This window comes from Topomyia yanbarensis, chromosome 3 (assembly GCF_030247195.1).
Source record: "Topomyia yanbarensis strain Yona2022 chromosome 3, ASM3024719v1, whole genome shotgun sequence".
In the NCBI taxonomy this organism is placed as follows: Eukaryota; Metazoa; Arthropoda; class Insecta; order Diptera; family Culicidae; genus Topomyia; species Topomyia yanbarensis.
In genome coordinates this window covers 322,486,311-322,506,482 of record NC_080672.1, presented here as the reverse complement: position 1 = coordinate 322,506,482, position 20,172 = coordinate 322,486,311, and the positions used below count along the sequence as shown (strand labels likewise).

Sequence of the window (20,172 nt, the reverse complement as noted above, 5' to 3'; positions counted from 1 at the left end):
AAATATATTTCGAAAGGGGTCCGGAGACCCAGGACCCTCCCCCTGGATCCGCCACTGGGAAAGGTTACCGAGAATAGTTTTAATAGCGATCAGGATTCGGTACTTAAAGCTGATATTGTTACAGCAATACAAAATTTGTATAAGTTTATAGTTGATTTTAGGAATCTATCAGTTCTAACAACACATACATTCTTCTATTGTTGATGCCTATACTTTCAACTGCTGATTCGCTCGAAGAATGTTCGAAGACGTTAACATTAACGTTCTCGTGATCCAGTTATGAAGTTAATCTATCAGGATCTGCAAAGTAATTAAAAATAGATTCACACTTTTCAGAAACGAAAATCTTCCGAGAAGCGTTGAACAAATTAAGCCTATACAAAATGTTCTACAACCGGCTAACATTCACAAACATAGACAGGCTATGTCGGATGATGTCAACTTCTGAAAAATACGTAACAAAACTTCCATCGACTACTAAAGCCGGCCTCAATCAAATAGGCGTGCAGTCGTACCTAACATGTTTTTTCTTCGATCGACTTCGACAGATTGCAACGGAAGGCCAAAACTGTATCTGATACATGCAACGCAGCTTCCAATTCACTCGACTTCTAATGATGTCATATAGGTCAACAGCCCTGTCTGTGCCACAGCAGTGTCGATGGGGGAGCAAATTCTCAGGTAATCGCAACTAAGTTTGAAATACACTTTGACTTCAATGTAGGTATGCACGTTTGGAAGTGAAAGTCACTCACAGCAGCATTAGGCTAAGTGAGGCTTTGATAACTCAGATAGATTGAACCTTAGATTCTATGAGGGATTCCGTGAGAAAGCATCAGAGTATACAAATCGACCGTTTCCGATTCGAACGAACCTTTGGGTGAACCTATGCGTTTTTACATCCACCGTAGTATCGTTTCTAAACCATATTTTGTACAGCAAAACTACCGGAAAATTATGTGCAGGAGTTTAATCACGCTTAGCGCAAAAATATACACTAATAAAAAGCTGTGACATTTTTCAAAAACTCCAGATATATAAGTTGGAAACATTGAATGTTTCGTGTTCCACTTATCAGTAACTGACACCAACTAGCTATCAGTTAGATGATATATCTAAACTTTCACCAAATTGGGGTCAGTGAGACATTAGATGCAAACAGTTCACACAACATGTGTGAAAGCCTAAAGCAACTGGCTGGTACCGAGTGATGTCTCGGTAAGCCAAACACAGAAGCTCTGGGTCGCTGACGAACTCTTGTCTGCAACCTTTATTATTCCAAAGGATATCTCGTCTAACTGACAGCAAGTTTGTGTCAGTTACTGACGAGCGGAACACGAAGCAGTTATAAACTAAACACTAAGGACGAATCTATTCATACTTATGTTTTTATTCGAAAAATCTAGATACACCCTTTAACGCCTGTATAAAAATGATCATTTCAGTTAAAATTACTTCAAAGTGTAATGAATATATTGTCAGAGATTCATCAATATCCAGATGTTTCATACCGAAAACGTGGTCATTACGTTGAAAGAGCATCTGATATCATCTAAACGAAACAATGGTAGCGGCAGGAAACCCAGCACAACAAAGTCAGGATAGCACTGAGCCAATTCATCTGGTGATTCTACATTTCGATTCAAGTTTCCATTTACTTTGAGCAAAACCAATGAAACCATTTGGACTACTCGTATACAAGATTCGAAAGGCAACGAAAACATAGCGACCGAAACTGGTGACCAAATCTCACGCAAGGAATTTATGCATGAAGTAGAAGAAAAGCTTTCAAGACTGGCCAAAACATTTTTGTCTGGCAAGCGCTATGCGGATGTGGCAAAATGATTGAGCTATTCCTCTAATCGGGGACTTTCAACGGACAAATCAACAAGGATAAATTCCTCCAAAAGCAACTTCAGTTTTATTAGATTTGATGAACGTTTTGCATTATTATGGCCGGTGTATCACCTTCCACTAGGCCCGGACCGTTTTAGACTGGTATAGAATCAATAACGTAGTTTTTATATTAAAAGATGTTAAATTAAAAATTTCAACTCACGGCAAAACGCAAAGCTAAATAACGACGACGTTCAATCAATGTATCATCTATTCTGCCTATCTAACATGACTGGCAATGAAATGAATGGTACTGCTAATATTAATAGAATCGAGTAATTTTGTTATTTCGTTTTGAAAGCAATTCGAAACAATCTTGTCGGTTGGGGCCTAGTGAAAGACGTTAAACTGGTCATAATAGTGTTAAACCTTCATTTGAATAAAAAAAACAGAGGTTGGTTGCTTTCTTTTGATTCATGAAAATGTTCATTTTTAACCCTCTAGTTCCCAACACCGCCTGTAGGCGGTCTCGATAAAAATCTAAATAAAACTACTAAAACATGATTGTATGTTGTCATCCACACTAATATTTCTTCCCAACGCTCACACATTTCATACACACACATTAATGTTAGCTTTCTATCAAAGGCAATTGAAGCTCAAAGTTGTAAATTCGAGGAAAACGTGAAAAAAACTATTTTGTGTTTAGTGGAAATCTTCATTAAACAAATTTTAACTATTTTTGGAAATTTTAATAACATAAAAAAATATTTTTGAGTAGCCTGTTACTAGCATTTCACTGTAGATGTGAATTGGTTTAGTGGAATGATTCGGAAGTTTAGCTTTTTTGGTAAAACACTTTGCCCGCCTAAAGGCGGTGTTGGGCATCTGGGTGAAAAAAAATTTCAATCTTTAGTGATTACTTATCGTACGGAAACTAGGTTTATGTGCAATTTTAACTGACAAGAAGTATGATTTAAAAACTTTGGGTGAATGCTGCTGTTAGAATATGGATGTCCTCCTTTAATTAGATTAAGGGGAGTCTGGGGCTAGTTGGCGGAATCTTTTCTTCTTCTTTTGAATCAGACATATAACGCTGTTTATAGTTCTGCACTTCAAGTACTGTGTAATACATTCTCCAATGTGTTTATGTTGCATTACATTCTGTTTTGTACACGTTAAGCGTTGAGTTTTCGAGCGTATTAGAGTGAAGAGCCCATTTTAGTCGTACTAGGAAGGGTGCCTCACCATTTCATTAATTACTCGGAATACAATTGATGCAATGCGTATGAATTGGCACCACTATCTTTGCTTTCCAATGCGTTGAACAAATATGACTAACGCCGCTCTAACCACCGGCTTCACATGGTTAGGGAGAAAATAGACTCCTTACCATAGGCGAAGTTTTTAAATTTCAGCATTTTTGTTATTTAGGGCTAGTTCAAAGCTATTCCACGAATGACTAGATTTTTCGATAGCGCGCGAAAAGAACTTTCCGTGCCTATATATGAAATATACGTAACCACAAACAAAATTTGTTTTTGGTACTTTACATCGGAATTTCACCTACAGAATTTTGAAAATTCGCTTTTGTATGCGAAGTGCGCGCTGAATTTAAAATGCCAGAACATTCAGGCAGAAAAATAATAACAAGTATCGACAGATTTACAGTTTTATTGAAAAGACATCTCACGCGATCCATACTTTAACATCAAAAGTGATCAGGTGGTATCATTGTGCGTATAGTCGTAAATTGGCGAGATTTTAGCGTCACATATTTAAAATTCTGTGATGCAGCCAACAGTCTGCTCTTTTATGAAACGCATTCTCCTCTACACGATTAAAAAGATAGGTAATTGTCTAGTTTAGAGACTTTAGTGATTTTTGGGAAATGGTGTATTTCAAACCTAAACCGAATCCGAGAGCGGAAATGTAAAATTATTAACCAAAGTTTGGTAAACTGAAAAAATAAGTTGTGCTTAATAATACTCATAACAGTGACAGTGCTTTAACCAATGAGCTGATACTGAGAGCTAGTGTGATGCGGCTTGGCCGCATATTCGAGGCCAAGGATCTGAAGCGTAGCCACATTAGTAAGTGTTCAATTGACTAGCCATATCGCTTTTTGGTGCACTGTCCGACTTCGCTACCACTCAGTCGGCTTTTAACTAGCTGTAGCCCCTATGTTTGAGTAAACCGGGTAAACGAGAGGATCACAGGTTCGCTTGCAATTCCAACTACGAGTTAATCAATGACTCGTCCAACGGATCCTCGACGGCTTTGCGCCGCTTCGGATCCTTAACCTCGGATATGCGGCCAAGCCGCATCACACTAGCTCCCAGTATAAGCTCACTTGTTAAAGCACTGTCACTCTTATGAGTATTATTAAGCACAACTTATTTTTTCACTATGCTATATTTCACTCTAAGGAGGAAAATTGGGTAAACATAAAAATTTCTCACCAGGGCGAAATTTTTTTTTGGTAAAACCTGTCTTTGCACTTGAAGGGCACAAATCCTTACTTGTTACATGGGTGCGTTTCGGCTTCGCCTCATCAGAAACCGACACTAACTTTTTGTCGGAATAGATTAGCGCCGGCTTGACGCAAATCCCCAAAAACTAAAACACACTGTGTTTCAATCGAACGATTGATCAAACGTGCTATCCCGTCCGGGCAGAAGTTCTGTTTATGCCAATGAGACACAGTGAAGCCGAATCTTGTCTTGGCTTAGCAGGCCTATGCGAAAGCACTATGCTATATTTCACCCTAAGAAGGAAAATTGGGTAAACACCAAAATTTGAGGCGAAGCCGAAACGCACCCATGTAACAAGTAAGGATTTGTGCCCTTCAAGTGCAAAGACTGGTTTTCCAAAAAACAAAATTCGCCCTAGTGAGAAATTTCGGAGTTTACCAAATTTTCCTCCTGTGTTTTAGTTTTTAAGGATTTGCGTCAAGCCGGCTCTAATCTATTCCAACAAAAAGATAGTGTCGGTTTCTGATTATTTTTTCAGTTTACCAAATTTTGGTTAATATTTTTACATTTCCACTCTCGGATTCGGTTTATTTAGGTTAAAATACACCGTTTTGCCAAAAATCCGCATTAAAATTGGACCTCTATCACTAAAGTCTCTAAACTAGACAATTACCAAAAGATTAAACATAATAAGTGAAAGCATCACCAGCGGACCCTGGACTATAAATTAGAAGTCAAGAATTAAACAACCAAAGCACTAGAGAAATACTCCTTACTGTTTAGGAAATTTGCGTTCTGATAGAGTCCAAAATATAAGCAACCATCTGTATTGGCCTAATGTTGAAGTAACTAGAAGAAAAAAATTGTTTGTATTTTATTCGCTCAGGTGCCCAAGACTGCCTCTAGGCGGCCTACTTATTTTAAGGTTTTAATGAAAAATCTATTACATGAATTATCAACATTATTTCGTTTTACTCATCACGAAACCCACCTACAAAAGTTTTTTCAAGCAAAAAAAATTGGGCGCTAGAGGGTTAATAGTTGTATTTAATTTACGTCTAACTCTGTCCACACTAGGTACGTAACACTAATGCACCGTAGACTAGAAGCTAGTGAACTATATTTGACGTTGAATTTTAGTGACTTAAAGGATGATTTAGGCGATACATCAGCTTCCGTCAACGTCAACGGAACGTCACAGTTCCGTCAGGAAAAGTTTAATACTTTTCTCTTGTGTCCGTTCACATGTGCCGTACGTCAAAACGTTCCGTGCCGTTGATTTTGTGTGTGAATGCTTCCATTTAACTGCATGTAAATTATCCTGACGGAACGGTGACGTTCGGTTGACGTTGACGGAAGCTGATGTACCGTCTAAATCGTCGTTAATGCGCGGTTAAATGGTGTCTTCAATCGAATGCTCGGCACATACACGTCCGATTTCAGTTAACTAAGTCTGAATACATAATTTGTAGTAGGTAGAACATTCTTAGCTTTAGAGCTATGTATGAGAAGAATACTTCAAAAAACCTAATATTAACAACGAACAACGGTCAAAATCAACTACAAATAATTCGCTCTAGTTTTGTTTATATTGTAAACATTAAAAATGTGTGATACTGTAGTGATATTCTCTGAAAATAGCAATGTTTGTCCCCCCCAAACCAGAATTAATTGGATTGAAAAAAAATTGATGCTGACTATTTTAATTAAATATTGCACAAAATGTTTTTGGACTACATTGAGAACCTATTGTTTTATGCATCATGAAAACTTTTAAAAATTGTGGGAAGGGGATCTTATAACTTATCTCTTAGCCGAGATCCCGTAGTTGTCAAATTACGCCAGTACAAAACAAAATAATTGCCTGAATTATTATGAGTTCTTTTTTGAAAAGATGTTCCAAAATATGGATTAGAGACAATTTTTCGAATGGGAAGCTAAATTTGAATAGGTTGGTTGTCTATAAAACATAAACTTGCTCAACGAAAACTTGCATACATTTTAACATTTGCTGAAAATGTATTTTTTGAGATTTCATAGAGTTGAAACTCAATACGATTAATAACAAGAATATCATTTCGGAAAGTACATACAAAATGTTGAAAAATGACGTTTACAGTTTGTCTCTAGCAGGTCAGGTTTTTATTAGCATTTAATTTTTGTTGTAGCATCAATTTTATGAATAACCTCTGAGCAGGATAGGAATTAATAAAACTTATTGCGGCAGGATTGTAATTAATTATTAATTTATTTCAAGTATTTTACAACGTAAAACAGCACACCTTCTGCTAAATTAATTTTGGCGGTTAATTCTCCTAGAAGTAATATAGAAAATTTACTCTTCAAGAAAATTTATCTCGAGACTTAATGTCTTCAGTAAAGTTTTCGAAAATGCTATTTCAAACAACTTTGTTGAAGACATGATGACTGCATATATTCAGAGTGTGTAAGAAAAAAAACTGAAATACCACCAGCAAGTAGCAATTTTGTCTCAAGCATTTAATAAAATTATATCCACTGGAGTTTATCCTGATTGTTTAAAAATAGCCAGGGTAGTGCCTATATTTAAGTCTGGCATTGCTTATGACCCTTGTAGTTACCGTTCAATTTCCACTCTATCGGTACTTAATAAAGTGTTGGAAAAACTTATGGTCCAAAGGGTGACTTTTTTAACTCTAATAATACACTATATAACTTTCAGTATGGTTTCAGGTCAGGATGTAGCACTGCAACAGCTGTGCCTAGACTCTTTGCCGACGATACTGCGCTTTTCTATCCATGTAAAGATGTTCAGGCGTTAGTTGCTTATGTTAATCATGATCTAAGTGTCCTGTTGAATTATTTTAATGTTAATTTGTTGTCTTTGAATTTGTCAAAAATAAAGTATATGGTGTTCTATTCGCCGAGGAAAAAACCACCAAGTCACAACAATCCTTGTCTTGTTCAAGTAAACATAGAGAAAGTGAAAAGTTTCAAGTACTTAGGTATCCATCTAGATTCGACGTTTTCGTGGGACCACCATATAAAGAGTATTGAAAACAAACTATCGTCATTATCCGGTGCACTTAGGAAGGTCAGGTATTTTGTTACAAAAAAAGCCTTAATGAGCTTTTATTTCACCTATGTTCATTTTCATATTCAATACCTTATGCATCCAAATCCAGGTTAAAACGAATTCAAACATTGCTAAATAGATGTTTAAAAACCATATTCATGTTACCACACTTATATCCAACAATTCAAAACAATTTAATTATTTTAGTCTGTGAAATAGTTAAATTTTTTTCTATCATATTATTAGTGCTAGTTAGAGCCCCTTAAACGGAATTATTAATTCCACTGGGCGTTCTTTAATAATAAGTTATCTGTTTCATTTCATTGTACCATGTAATTTCCATTAGTAGTATCCCTCAGCTTGGTAAATTTGTTTTTAGTTGCTTAATATTTTTGTGCTCCGGCTTTCCAGTATTCAAGCTGAGGTCTGTATGTAACCGTGACCAGGTGGCTCCAAACAAGAGCTATTTGGTACGGGGGTGTGTGGTGGGCCATACAAAAAAAAACAAAAAAACTGATTCGCTCTAGAAGACCTTTCAATTTCATTGCTTTCGTGTCTCTCAGTCTTAAATTTGCCAAAAACAACCAACAAAATCGGTACAGTAGCACCTTGCGCCAATTAAAACATAGTAACAATCGTATTTGATGGCTTGGTTCAACTCCCAAAATGCAGAATTTGTTCGGAAGGAGGTTAATCCACCCTAATGTACCAAAAACTCGACCAATCGAAGCATTTTAGTTAATTATGCTTTAATTTGTGTATGAATCGTCAGTCCAGACTAAGTCGCAAAACATCGAAAAATTAGATAATGATAGCACTGGTTAAAGAATATCGTCAGCTACATTCGACTTTTGCCAGATTTGAAATATGTAACAATGAACAAGAATTATGGCAAAAATTAATTTCCAATCATAATGTAAAGGATGCTGTGATTAAACTCGTATTTCTCTAAATCAATATTTTGTCACTTAGTCCGGTCTGACTGAACACCGACCAATTAAAATCGAGGATCTAGTATGTGCAGAAAAGGTTGATATCGATGTCGTCCAGAACATATTGGGAGCAGTGAAACGAGTTTTGTGACATTTGAAGAAGATGGACCACTAGCTGTTATTTAGGAGTTTTGTGTTTCGAATTCATCTTGTCAGTAACTAGCGCAAACTGGGTGTCTAGTTAGACGATGTTTCCAAACTAGTACCCAAATTAGCACTAGTTAGACACAAAAAATCAAAATGGTTAACACGTTCTATGTGAACGCCTAAAGAAACTTGCTTGTCCCGGGAAGTAAACCAGAAGCTCCGGTTTGGTGACGAGAAAGCGAAAACTCTTGTTTTTTTTTTTGGCTAGAGAACCAATTGGATTTTTGTGTCCAATTAGTGCTAATTTGAGTACTAGTTTAGATACATCGTCTAACTAGACACCCAGTTTGTGCTAGTTAATGACGAGATGAACTCGAAACACAAAAATCAAACTAAATTTATGTTAGGTCTTGTGTCCTTAATGCGCAAATTGGTATAATCCAATTTTTCCTTTTGGGAATTTAATATTGTCTAAACTAATTTTTACATAATTACTAAATGTAGAACTTCTTTAACATTAAAGAAAAGTTTACTTTGGCATCCCTCTTGACAATGTGTTTTACATTAGTTCCGATACTTTTGACTCATCCGTTAGTGGGTATTAAACAACAAGTATTGAAACAAATGTGTAAATTCTTCGACTCTTCTAATCCGACCAGAATATCACAACAGAAAACAAATTGCTGTCTGTTTTAATTTTGTTACTTGATTCTGATTCTGATAGATTCCACTTTTCAAGTTCAAGTCAGAATGCAAACTAATGAGGAAAAAATCGTCATACAGAAAAGTTGTTTCAAGATGACTTTGAACACATCGGATGAAATTGGAATGCGACAAGGTTTGCCCTGAGAAATTCCTCGATTTCCAATCAGCGCAGCTGTACGTAGCACTGCGTTGGTATGTTGCGTTTTTTTCAGCTGCATAGTTTTTCTGCTATAATGTAGTATACTACATATATTATTCTTGCGACTGTTGAGGGTATTGGACACTATTTTGGACAACTGAAGAATTGGAAAAGCATTTTTTTCTCTTTCTTACTATGAGTTCCTTTTGCCTCAAAATAAAACCTATCAAATGATATAATTTTGGTTCACCTCTTTCTAGTTTATTTTGTAATTTCACATGGTTAATCGAGATTTTGTTAACAATAATCAATTACATTAGATTTGATTTATGTTGTATTTAAATTATAAACATTGAAGCTTATTCTACATCAAATAATGTGAAATACACAAAATCAAGTAATAGTACAAATAAAACGTACTCAGCATAAAAAATAAGTGTCACCACTCTACTATGTTTGCAAAGTTTCTTCAAGTAAGCATGAGTGCGAGAGGATTTTGTGCGTGTCTCAGAACGTGTTTCAGATCCGGTTATTGACATTTTTTGCACAGCATGGCTGGATTTGGTTGAAATCGAAAGTGTGTGCAATTGCGGCTTCGGGCACTCGGATATACGAACCTAAGTTGGACTAGTTTTATCCCAAAGTTGTTGGAAACGTATGAGCCCAAGCAGGAAAAAGTTCTGATAATTTTCAGTCGAATTCAGGATTGGTTTTGCAACAGCAACCACGTCACTCCATCGCATCATATTATTGTTTAATTTACAATTACAATTCAACAATTTACCAGAGCTAAATATGATCTATTTTTTTATAAGTAATCGTCAAAGCAATCTGTGCTGTCGGAATTGATTTGTTGAGGAATATCGTTGTGACAAACCAGCATTTTACCTTCGATCCGGAACTTATATTTCCGTAATTATTGAATTACGGAAGAACCTTAGAAATTTCATACTAACGTTGTTGTCCTGTACCGCGTCCGTCCGTACAAACAAGAAGCACACTCCTCTCTGTACGAACAATCTAAGTCTACAAATCTCATATCCGCTCGAATGACGCGAATAACAGCGCGCCAAAAAAACTATAAAAGCAATCTGTCGCGTTGTTTCCTATATAGGTCAAGGTCGAGAACGTGGAAATCACAGAATCACACAGCACTTCACTTTGTTCGCAGCGTGTTCGTACGTAAGATCAAGTGAGTAATTCGCAACGGAAGTGAAAGAGCCGGAGCAAAAGGGCGAGTTGCTGATATTTACACTTGACGCTATTAAGTGGCAGCGGTGGGATGCACCAAGATGCAATATCTATCATCACTGTTGATAGTTTTTGCGTACGGATGCTTTGTGTATAGGACTGAATAATTATTTTTATAATTTTTTTGCAACTTTACTAAAAGTGACAAATCCGTTAAAGTGGGTTAAGATAATTTAATCAAATTCTCTACGTTGGAACATCCAGAATAAAACCCGTTATTGTTGTTGATTGCGGGTTTCTTACAATATTATCTTTATTGTGTCTATCGCCAACGTTTTGAAGGTCTATGCCATAATATTCAAGGCACAAACCATTTTCTTTTTTGCGGCTTCTACCCTGAAGATGACGGCACAGATCTTCGAAACGGTTGTGATAGACACAATAATGATATTATTATAAGTTACCCGTGACCAAAAACCATCTCTCATTACTGAAAACAAAGTGATTGTTCATTTATCTAGCGACCTGCTTATATGGGAACTCACTGTGTGACTGCACTCTCCAACCCGTAACTCCGGAACCAGCCCTGTCAAAAAAAATGCGGACGAACATGGTCAGGCGATTTATAAGGTTTGACGTTTGACTCAACTCGCCAGTGCTAATTGCCCCTCGGAACAAATGCAATTTGCGAATGCGATTTTAAGGCAATTTCAATACTTAGACAAATTTTCTGGCGGCTGAAATGGACTTGGTTGTTTTTCGCGTTTTTCAAACATGGCGGTTCATGTTTGGTTTAAGCTTAAAATTGTTTTTTGAACAATTGGTGTGTTTTCACTTGTAGTTTGTTTGTCTAGTGCACTTCATTTAGCCAACGAATGTGGGAAATTGTGGAATCGTGTGTATGTATAGTAGAACAAGATCTCTGACCTAAAGTCTTAATGAACGTCAGATTGTGATAAGTTTTGAAGTGCAATACCAATTTCACCATTGATTCTTCCTATAATTTGGTGGTGATTACCTAGTATACTGGTAAGTATATGTGAGTAGATAATGAATCCGAAAATAAGCATTATTTTTAATTTTCATACTAGGCAATTAAAGGCGATTAAATGGCGCGTTGCGTGGGCGATTTGGGGGCGATTCAAGGGCGGGTTGGGCGGCAAAAAAATGACGGCGGCAAATCGCCCAAATGTTGCATTTGAAATAGCCCCATAATTGCCAGCAATTTGCTGGCAAATTGAAGAGCAATTAGCCCATCCGAGTTGGCAAATAGCCCCCCGTTAGCCAGCAACATGCCTGTTTTGACTGGGAGAGCTCTGACCCAAATAAAATTCAATAGCAGCTATGGTGCTTACCTTTCATTTGAATATAGTATTGTTGAAATCGGTCTAGCCATCACTGAGAAAAATGAGTGAGATGATTTGACACATACACACATACAGTCAATATTCGATTTCGACGAACTAAGTCGAATGGTATTAGAGACTCGGCCCTCCGGGTTCTATGAGTTCAATACCTAAACTTATTTGTTTATTTGTTTAATACATCAACAGGCATATCGAAGCCCCAATGATGTTGGCCTGAATACTAATCTTATTTCTAATATTCAAGTCGTACATAAAAACAATAATCATGCAATACTTATAAACAAAGAATAAAAAGGTCAAGTGTTGTTAACGAATTGATTAAAAGGTCTGGAAAAACGTATACGCAGAAACGTTGAAATCGAATGCTGAAGCTACCTGGTTAAAAATTCGTTGCAGAATGGTAATCGGAACAAAATGTTGTTGCGTAGTGCTCGAGGTGCGACGTTTATGTTTCGTTCCAAAATAGCTGGGGCATCTATACGGCCTTGCAGAGTGTCGACGACGAACAAAGCTCTTACGCTATTCCTTCGAACATGTAAGGGCTCTAGTTGAATCAGCTGACATCGGTTTTCATAGCTAGGTATTCGGACAGGATCTCTCCACGGTAATCTACGACGCGCGAAACGTAAAAAGCGACGCTGCACACTTTCAATTCTCTTAACGCCATTATAGTTTGGGCTCCACACTTCAGGGTAATATTCTGGAATTGATCGGGATAAAGAGCAGTACAGCAATTTGAGACAATAAACATCCGTAAAGTTTTTGGCTATTTTGAAGATGCATCCCAGTGCTGGAGACGCTTTACCAACTGCATAGGAGACGTGTTGTTTAAACGTAAGTTGAGAATCCAGAATCACTCCCAGATCCTTCACGTGATTGACACGTTCGATTTCTGTTTCTAGTAGACGGTAGTTAAAATAAATCTAACCTTTTTTCCGTGAATAAGATATTACCGAGCACTTCTTCGGGTTTACATACATGCGGTTCGTATTACACCAATCAGCAAAGACTTGAAGCTGCTGTTGGAGAACTCTGCAATCTTCAACTGAACAAATTAGGTGAAAAATCTTGAGGTCATATGCGATTATTCAATCGTGGAGTCTTCATAATTAGATGTACATCATTGAAGTATACCAGAAACATCAACGGTCCCAAGTGGCTTCCTTGAGGGATTCCAGACGTAGAAGTGAATATAGGGGCCTGGCATTCTCCTATGATAACCGCTTTCTCTCGGTCAGTGAGGTAGGATCGAATCCACTGCAAAACACTACCATTTATTCCAAATGTCTCCATTTTTGCTAGTGCGATATCGTGGTTTGTCTTGTCAAATGCGGCAGATAAGTCGGTGTAAACAACGTCGGTTTGAGCGCGATGTTCCATACTCTCTGTTATGTAGGATGTTAAACATAAGAGGTTAGACGCAGTTGACCGTCCCGACGTGAAGCCGTGTTGATCGTCACTTAGGTACTGCTTACAGTGAGCCTGAAGAGGTTCCATAATCACAAGTTCGAACAACTTCGAGACAGTACTCAATGAAGTAATTCCGCGGTAGTTATGGACGTCTCGCTTATTGCCCTTTTTATGGACTGGGAACATGTTCGCTGATTTCCAGCAAGATCGAAAAATACCTCTATCAATAGATGTTCGAAAGATGTGAAGAAGCGGAATAATCAAAATTTCGATGTGCCTTTTCAGAAAAGCGGAGGGGAACCCGTCAGGTCCCGGATTGAAAGATGACTTAAGTCGAGAGGAAGCTCTGGTAATCATCGTTGCATTGACATCGATACCACCCAGAGTTTGACCCCCAAGTCAAGCTCTGCTAGAAGCGAGTTTGATTTGCTTAATAGTTAATGCCCCGTCTGTGAACACATTCGCGAATTTTTCTGCAAAAAAGCACATATGTTTCGTGATGTGGAAGCTGTGTTCCCATTGAAAGTCATAGACGACGGCAGTCCAGATTCCTTGCGCTGCTCGTTCACATATTTCCAGAAACGTTTAGGGTGCGACTTGAGATTACGCTGAATATTTTGCTGATATCGATAGAAACAGTGTTGACTGGCTCGTTTATACACACCAAAAAAATCTCAATTTTATCGTTGACGTAATTGCAAACATGACACAATTCAACAAACCGTAATTTACGAAATGACGGAACATTACCGTGTTCCGTTTAATTTTACATGAAACATATACTTTACATGCGCAATAACATAAAATTACACTTCCTATCATTCAGAACAAACGCTGTATGTGGAGTAAAATTACAAGGTTTACGAAATTAAACGTCATGTAAAATTAAAATCAAACGTAAAACTAAGTCATTTTTGATGCTCGTATATGTCAGGGTCAGGAGACGTAAATTTACACTGTTTTTTCTAGGTGTGTACGCATGGTTGAGACTGACGTAATAGTGTCTGAGTGATGTTGTACGATACTCGGTAAACCTCCGCAGGGTAGCTCTCTTGATAGACTTCAACCGTCGCAATGTACTCGTTTGCCATGGAGGACCACCGGTTTGTCGATGGTGAACTTTCTTCGGAACGTGACTGTTAATAACGTACACCGTAGAAATATTCTCCACAATTTTTGCCTTCAAACTGGTATTAACTGCTACTAATACGCCGCCTCCGGTGGATTTTCGGCTATTGCTAGGGCTCCGGTCGTAACGAAACACCTTGTATCCAGTACCGAACACCTGACTGGAAAGCGTGTCATCGTTCAACCACGTTTTGACTAAAACAATGATGTCAAAATTCTTATCGGATATTGCAACTTCGCTCGACGATTGAATTGATACCACCAACATTTTGGTAGTTTAATAGCAGCTTATCCCGTCGTTGACCAAGGCTGGAAATCGAAGAAGTTTAAGGCAAGGAAAAGAGCTCACAGATGCATTGTACTTGCCTGAGGTAGGTTTGCGGAAGACTCATCGTCCCAACTCCACCACAGGACCGTGACTGCTGCTGGTCACTGGCAGGAATGGCTCGATTGTGATGGGGGGACTAAGGGCTTCCTAACGACTGGCGGCAAGTGTGCGGCCCGGTGAACGAAGAGATGAGATTACGCGGGATGTATGCAATACAGCTGGACTAGGTACCTCACGTAAACAGCTGCTGTTCGCTGGCAGACTGGTACTGATAGGACGCAATGAACGGATAACGGGGAACATTTCATCGCTTGAATTATTCTGAATGGATGGGTACTTGCCCCAGTAGGAAGTTTGGAAGACCCTTTCTCTACTCCCGCACACAGGACCGCGACGATTGGTGAACGTTGGCTGCAGTAGCTGGACTTTGGCGGGGGGGGGGGGGGTGGTTTCCGATCGAGGGCTTCCATAATACAAGCTGCGGTGCATCCCGGTATCTTATTAACAAAATCTATCCTGCTTTGGCTGGTCGAAATTGAATTCACGAACGAGTACTCCAGTGGGCCAAGTAGACGCTTTGAGTGCAATATCCTTTAGCTCGCACGGAAGCTCAACTCGGAACGAGACGAAGTTGAGTTTCGTGAGATCGGTATCTTTTTTTACCAACAAAATTGCTTTGGGTGTGTGGCTTATACCTAGGCATTATTGGATCATAGCAACAATCTCTTCCACTGTATGGCTCGAAAAAGAAAGACCCAGAGCTGATCTCGTTCATCAGCAACTGTTCTGATTTCTCGCTGAATGGCTCTAGTACTACAGACAGCGGCTGCAGTGGCGCGAATTTTTGCATTATTGGGACATGAACACCAACAATAACCAGCGGTTTCTGAAAAAGACGAACATACAATAGCGACCAGTAAGACACAAACTAGAACATCCGACCGCGAACAGCAGGAAAGTAGGACAGATGAGGACATGAACGTGAACGACTACACGAAAAAAGACAAACCAATCAAACCTCAATAGGGATCTTTAATTTGGAAAAATTGTGCCAGTTTTTCGTAGTTACTGATAGCAAGTGTCCTTACGAGTGCACTCATATCATTCTTAAATCGTAATTATTCTTTTCTGATTTTTTAATTTACAAAAACCAAATTCAATTCAACCAACAAACTGACAGTTGACCGACTAAATGACGTATCTGCAAATATCTCGTTCGCCTCATTGTTAACCGGGACAGCACCCCACACAGCATGATCTGGTACTTTGTCAATCCGCTAACAGCCTGCCATCCCAAGTTTCATCTGCAAACCATGGTAGATCTGATAAGGCAACCTATAGAGTTGTGCAAGTCGCACGGGTTTGGATGTGTTATTGTCCTAAAAGGAAACAAACCAAAAAATGTTTTTTTTTAAATAGTTTCTGGCCTAAAAATTGGAAAAGGACTGAGATATTAACTCAAGGTACTAATCTGCATCATAATATGCCTTAACCCGCACACCCCTAAAGATCCCTATTTGCTGTGGACGACACTAAAAATATTTCGCCGCCTAGAAAAAGCATATCAACACGCAGCAGCAAACTGTACTTGAAAGTCAGTCAAATAATAAAATTTAGTTGTCTTTTTTAAATTTATTGTAGGATCAATCGGGCTCGTCGGCCTACTGCATTTAGGTCTAGATGATATTATTAATGAAAAAAGTTTAACAATAATTAATGAAGAAATGATACCATTCTTTCCAAACTAAGTTTGTGAAAATCGAGTATGGAGGGTTGCAACTAATCGCATTTCCTTGACTGATGTGAAAATCGGTTTTGTCATCACCGAGTAACCGACGTGACCTTAATTCTGGAATATGCCCGAAACCCGTGGCTTCCGGAATTGTCGATAGTGGACAATAAATTCAACAAATCTTTGATTGGCCGTCGGTGACCTAGATCTGCAAATCCAAGTATGTAATTTGAAGTCTATTTCAATAGATTATCAATTTTGAGGTACTACGATTGTTACGGTTTGTATGGGAAATTTCTGTGTTTACTTATCAAGCCGGATGCTCTCCTAATAAAAAAATCAACAGCAGTCGATTGGAAGGTTGTACTTTTCATTAAAAAAAAGTTTGTGTAAATCGGTTTTATCATCATAGAAATAGAGGTGACATTTTATGCCACATACACACATACATACACACAAACATTTTAAGATCTCTTCTAACTGGGTCGAATTTTGTCCCTCTGGGCGTCGGTTGAACAATCGATGTTTGGGCGATTGCAAAACCTTTCTATATGATAAAGACAAAATTATTACATACTAAAGCTCCAAACGGCTCAGAATAATTTCACAAATAAATGTTTTCAAAGTTAATAAACTTTATTAAAACAAGTAATACATCAATGTTTATACAACAATAAAAATTCATTTAATTTTTTGACTTCTATTGAAATCCAAGATTTTCGTCTATTATAGAATAAACAGACACTTTCAAAAAATAGGAAAAAGCCGTATTTCGGTATGCAGGCACTATGCAGGCTAAGTAAGCGATCAACAAGAAAAGGTTCGAGTGATCAAAGTAATCCCAGGCGGTTTACGATATTCATACCAATTTGAAAAATGGTCTTAATAGTAATATTGTTATACTAATTCTAATATTTTGAGAGGTACTTGAAAATGGTTCAATTTATCAAACTTAACCTATACAGAAATTTTAGTCAAATCACCTTAGAGCGGTCGCCCAAAGCCTATCTGCATTGATATTTTTCCATCAAAACCATATTCCTTAAAAAAGTTGCGCATGATATATAAAAACCAATTGTGTATTGCAGGAAGTAGACATATATCGGCGAAAAAAGATCGTTGTTTAGTGCGAACAGTGCATTATTACCTTATCGTAATGCAATGAGGGTTTCTTACTGGGAAGTTTATCCTTGTAATCCCTAGGCTTAGTTGAGAATATTTTAAACCTCCTCAATTGTTCTACCACAGCATGGGTCGCCTGACACAATGGAATTTGGATTTCCTATTTGGTGCGTTTTACTAGCGGAACAGGAACTGGTACAGTGTAATTCTTAGTCGGTTGAAACAACCTTATCCGACCATGTACGGTTTCTCCAAGCTACTTGGAGAACGAAGCTGACAGTGAAGATACCCTTCCATAAATGGCCGATGGTCTTATTTTATTGCTAAATGCAACCTACAAATTGATAAAGGGTAAATCAGACAAATTTGGATTCTAATACTTACAATCTTTTTTACCGCCAGATCGAGACCAAAAATACAAACAAGAAGCTTTTACGAATCTTGCTATACGTACCTCGCTTCATAATCTATCTAACTATATGCATTCCAATTCGTGTACATAAATGCAATTATATTTAAAATCGTCATTAAACATCCCATTCGTCTGCAACTAAATGTGCTCTTATACTTCCAAGCAAATCACATTGCGGATCACTTTTTTCTACGATCAGCAAAATCCGCATCTAATGCGGTGACCTAGCCTAAATGCGAATCTCGACTCCTAGACGCGTCCAGTTCACCCCGATCGCAAAACTGGCCAAACTGGACAACCAGTCAATGGCAGTATCAATACTGTTTGTAAGTAGGTATGTATTAAAAAGAGATTGAATTCGCCAAATGCCACATACAAAAAAAAATCAACACACGCGAACCTCAGTGGCTGTGTTCATGGCCACAAGGGAATGAATAATGGCAAAATATCGCGAAGCGAATATCAAATAAAGCTGAACGAACAATAAAATTGGATTTACCGGCACCCAGCCCATCGGTATAGGTGATTAATATCATTTTAATATTTCATTGAAGCTTTACCCAGGCCAAGTACGCATTCACGTGTAGTATCTACACCGTTTTCAGTGCACGATGATCCATAAGTTTTGGAGTGTTGCAGTGCTTAGTATCCTTCCAACACCGTTCTGTGGCGAACAATCGACTTCAGTGTTTAGGGATGATCATGCCTCAGGTCGCTATATCATTTCATCGCCATCCTACGGTCATCTTCTCAGTTTCGCCTCAGGCTGCATCGCGACCGGTCTCGGCACCAAGCTTTGTATTGCTTCCTTTTGTGGAGATGTCCGATTGTTGATATGTTCTACTAATGCGGTATCCTATCACTTATGTATTGGTACACGGAGACGAAGGAAGCATGTCTAAAAACGGAATTAAACTCCACTGGCCTCTAAACGCGGTTATAGCCCTTCCGGAGGAGTCGCTCGATAGTGTGGAGAGGGAATAAGTGCGAAACGGAGACAGTGAGAAGGTCAAGCTGCCGTCAGGTTCCTTTTCGTGCGTAGTATGGAGGGACTGAAGAGCTAGGGCGAATATAATGTGGGCAGTACGACCGGTCGATTAAACTAGAGCCAACAGTTGCGTGGTACTAACTATCAATGCGTTAAACAAGATACAAATAAAAAAAAATTGCGTGGATGGAAATTTCTCTAATTGTTTGAAGATATATAAAATTAGCGTAACATACATGTATTTTTTGCATATACAAAATTAGCTACGTAATCAATTATTTGTTTCCGACTTAATTCGGAAATTGACCGGATATATTATATTGATTAAAAATGACATCTTTACTCTAATCAAACTTTTTATTGAATATCTGACACCTATATCTCAAAACCTTTTAGTGCATTTTGCCACTGACTCACGCCGAATGACAGGCAAGATTCAAGAGCAGTAGATTTGAATATAAAAATTGAACAGTTCGATGGCACAGTGGGAAAAAGGTTGCTAATAATTATTGACAAGAATTTATAGTTCAGAAGATTCGGATTTGAAAAAGAACGGATGCGAAAAAAAGTTTGTTTTATTTTTGATGATAGTTTAAGATTGTCGAAAATTTTCGCTATGAGAAATGTGAAGATTAGTCAGATGACGGACATTTACGATTAGAAATCCAACGTGGCAGCTTCCGTTTACCACAAAACACTTCAAAACGCATCATATCATTAGAAAGTTGAAATATTTTGAAATCGAAGATAGAATTATAAAACAGGGAGATACCACCAAAACGACAAATAAGGTATTGGCACATACGTCACAAACCAATAAATGAATTATTTGGCGGGTTTGCTCCCGTCATACTTCTGGGCAAGGAAGCAGAAATCAACAGTCTTTATTAGCTCTTTCACCCTCCGAAGAACGATGGGTAATGAACCAAAAAATTAAACACCAGACGATAATAAAATCCAAAATTTGGTATCTAGCGGGGAAATTAAATGGATCAAATGTATTGGGTGCAGCTAATGCCATAATCATGTGTTATTTCTGGGACGTCGTAGGATCCCAGAGGGATAGCATTAGAGTTTGTGCATTGGGTCGGAGTCCCAAGGGATGCAAGTTCGAATCTTGCCCCTAGGGGGATTTTTAACATAATTGCTTTTGTTTACCACATCATTTTGGTTTATTTTCCCTGTTGGATACTATCAAAAAGCGTT

General features: G+C 38.1%; 1 protein-coding gene across 2 annotated transcripts in view; it reads left to right on the top strand.

The window, feature by feature from the left end:
* The first annotated feature begins 363 nt into the window (after positions 1 to 363).
* LOC131693323 (uncharacterized) overlaps positions 364 to 20,172 on the top strand; it is a 74,426-nt gene continuing 54,617 nt past the window's right edge. For both annotated transcript variants that reach the window (XM_058981047.1, XM_058981048.1), the window contains exon 1: positions 364 to 681. The gene's annotated coding sequence lies outside the window, so the exon portion shown is untranslated. The remainder of the gene's footprint in view (positions 682 to 20,172) is intronic.